This window comes from Oncorhynchus tshawytscha, linkage group LG15 (genome assembly GCF_018296145.1).
Source record: "Oncorhynchus tshawytscha isolate Ot180627B linkage group LG15, Otsh_v2.0, whole genome shotgun sequence".
Classification (NCBI taxonomy): Eukaryota; Metazoa; Chordata; class Actinopteri; order Salmoniformes; family Salmonidae; genus Oncorhynchus; species Oncorhynchus tshawytscha.
In genome coordinates, this window is record NC_056443.1 from 36,173,088 (window position 1) to 36,176,957 (window position 3,870).

Below are 3,870 nucleotides of genomic sequence, written 5' to 3' on the forward strand. Positions count from 1 at the left end.
CGCAAGGTTTTTAAGGACTTGGTTGTGACGCCAAGTGTAGCGTCCTTGGGTGAGGCTTGTTTTACACCCTGTGAGAATGTGCCTGAGGTTGGCTGGCATGGAACAGAGGGCACAGTCCGGATCTTCACCATACCATTGGTGAAGATTAACTGGTGTTGGAAGGACGTCATATGTTGCTCTGATGGAAAAGCTCAACCGCCTCGCTTCCATGGCAATAGCAACAGTACTCCACTGGGGGTACCCCACTATTGCTATAGCAACAGTACCCCACTGGGACAACAACATCTACTGTACCGTATTTATTTAGAAAACAATTAACAAAATGTTTGTATAGTGTACAAATCCACTCTATACAGTACATATGATTACTAACATTAAATGAACACATTATAAAAGACTTTAGGAAGATAAATTAAACGGAAAAGGTCTTCGTATGAGTCACAAATGGCCCAGAGCCCTGGCACCGTAGTACCATGGGGGCCCTGGTACCGGGCCCTTGCACTGTAGTACCATGGGGGCCCTGGTACCAGGCCCTGGCACTGTAGTACCATGGGGGCCCTGGTACCGGGCCCTGGCACTGTAGTACCATGGGGGCCCTGGTACCGGGCTCTGGCACCGTAGTACCATGGGGGCCCTGGTACCGTAGTACCATGGGGGCCCTGGTACCGGGCTCTGGCACCGTAGTACCATGGGGGCCCTGGTACCGTAGTACCATGGGGGCCCCTGGCACCGTAGTACCATGGGGGCCCCTGGCACCGTAGTACCATGAGGGCCCCTGGCACCATAGTACCATGGGGGCTCCTGGCACCGTAGTACCATGGGGCTCCTGGCACCGTAGTACCATGGGGGCCCTGGTACCGGCCCCTGGCACCGTAGTACCATGGGGCTCCTGGCACCGTAGTACCATGGGGGCCCTGGCACCGTAGTACCATGGGGGCTCCTGGCACCGTAGTACCATGGGGGTCCTGGCACCGTAGTACCATGGGGTCCCCTGGCACCATAGTACCATGGGGGCCCCTGGCACCGTAGTACCATGGGGTCTCCTGGCACCGTAGTACCATGGGGTCTCCTGGCACCGTAGTACCATGGGGCTCCTGGCACCGTAGTACCATGGGGGCCCTGGGCCCCTGGCACCGTAGTACCATGGGGGCCCTGGCACCGTAGTACCATGGGGGCCCCTGGCACCGTAGTACCATGGGGGCCCCTGGCACCGTAGTACCATGGGGCCCCTGGCACCGTAGTACCATGGGGTCCTGGCACCGTAGTGCCATGGGGCTCCTGGCACCGTAGTGCCATGGGGGCCCCTGGCACCGTAGTACCATGGGGCCCCTGGCACCGTAGTACCATGGGGTCCTGGCACCGTAGTACCATGGGGCTCCTGGCACCGTAGTACCATGGGGCTCCTGGCACCGTAGTACCATGGGGACCCCTGGCAGCGGGCCCTGGCACCGTAGTACCATGGGGGCCCTGACACCGTAGTACCATGGGGACCCCTGGCACCGGGCCCTGGCACCGTAGTACCATGGGGCCCCTGGCACCGTAGTACCATGGGGCTCCTGGCACCGTAGTACCATGGGGGCCATGGCACCGTAGTACCATGGGGGCTCCTGGCACCGTAGTATCATGGGGGCCCTGGCACTGTAGTACCATGGGGGCCCTGGTACCGGGCTCTGGCACCGTAGTACCATGGGGGCCCTGGTACCGTAGTACCATGGGGGCCCTGGTACCGGGCTCTGGCACCGTAGTACCATGGGGGCCCTGGTACCGTAGTACCATGGGGGCCCTGGCACCGTAGTACCATGGGGGCTCCTGGCACCGTAGTACCATGGGGGCCCCTGGCACCGTAGTACCATGGGGGCCCTGGTACCGGGCCCTGGCACCGTAGTACCATGGGGCTCCTGGCACCGTAGTACCATGGGGGCCCTGGCACCGTAGTACCATGGGGGCTCCTGGCACCGTAGTACCATGGGGGTCCTGGCACCGTAGTACCATGGGGTCCCCTGGCACCATAGTACCATGGGGGCCCCTGGCACCGTAGTACCATGGGGTCTCCTGGCACCGTAGTACCATGGGGTCTCCTGGCACCGTAGTACCATGGGGCTCCTGGCACCGTAGTACCATGGGGGCCCTGGTACCGGCCCCTGGCACCGTAGTACCATGGGGGCCCTGGCACCGTAGTACCATGGGGGCCCCTGGCACCGTAGTACCATGGGGGCCCCTGGCACCGTAGTACCATGGGGCCCCTGGCACCGTAGTACCATGGGGTCCTGGCACCGTAGTGCCATGGGGCTCCTGGCACCGTAGTGCCATGGGGGCTCCTGGCACCGTAGTACCATGGGGGCCCCTGGCACCGTAGTACCATGGGGGCACCGGGCCCTGGCACCGTAGTACCATGGGGCTCCTGGCACCGTAGTACCATGGGGCTCCTGGCACCGTAGTACCATGGGGACCCCTGGCAGCGGGCCCTGGCACCGTAGTACCATGGGGGCCCTGACACCGTAGTACCATGGGGACCCCTGGCACCGGGCCCTGGCACCGTAGTACCATGGGGCCCCTGGCACCGTAGTACCATGGGGCTCCTGGCACCGTAGTTCCATGGGGGCCATGGCACCGTAGTACCATGGGGGCTCCTGGCACCGTAGTATCATGGGGGCTCCTGGCACCGTAGTACCATGGGGGCCCTGGTACCGGGCTCTGGCACCGTAGTACCATGGGGGCCCTGGTACCGTAGTACCATGGGGGCCCTGGTACCGGGCTCTGGCACCGTAGTACCATGGGGGCCCTGGTACCGTAGTACCATGGGGGGCCCTGGCACCGTAGTACCATGGGGGCCCCTGGCACCGTAGTACCATGGGGGCCCCTGGCACCGTAGTACCATGGGGGCCCCTGGCACCATAGTATCATGGGGGCCCCTGGCACCGTAGTACCATGGGGCTCCTGGCACCGTAGTACCATGGGGGCCCTGGCACCGTAGTACCATGGGGGCTCCTGGCCCCGTAGTACCATGGGGGCCCCTGGCACCGTAGTACCATGGGGGCCCCTGGCACCATAGTATCATGGGGGCCCCTGGCACCGTAGTACCATGGGGCTCCTGGCACCGTAGTACCATGGGGGCCCTGGTACCGGCCCCTGGCACCGTAGTACCATGGGGCTCCTGGCACCGTAGTACCATGGGGGCCCTGGCACCGTAGTACCATGGGGGCTCCTGGCACCGTAGTACCATGGCGGTCCTGGCACCGTAGTACCATGGGGTCCCCTGGCACCGTAGTACCATGGGGGCCCCTGGCACCGTAGTACCATGGGGTCTCCTGGCACCGTAGTACCATGGGGCTCCTGGCACCGTAGTACCATGGGGGCCCTGGTACCGGCCCCTGGCACCGTAGTACCATGGGGGCCCTGGCACCGTAGTACCATGGGGGCCCCTGGCACCGTAGTACCATGGGGGCCCCTGGCACCGTAGTACCATGGGGCCCCTGGCACCGTAGTACCATGGGGTCCTGGCACCGTAGTGCCATGGGGCTCCTGGCACCGTAGTGCCATGGGGGCCCTGGCACCGTAGTACCATGGGGGCCCCTGGCACCGTAGTACCATGGGGGCACCGGGCCCTGGCACCGTAGTACCATGGGGCTCCTGGCACCGTAGTACCATGGGGCTCCTGGCACCGTAGTACCATGGGGACCCCTGGCAGCGGGCCCTGGCACCGTAGTACCATGGGGGCCCTGACACCGTAGTACCATGGGACCCCTGGCACCGGGCCCTGGCACCGTAGTACCATGGGGCCCCTGGCACCGTAGTACCATGGGGGCCCCTGGCACCGTAGTACCATGGGGGCCCCTGGCACCGTAGTACCATGGGGGCCCCTGGCACCGT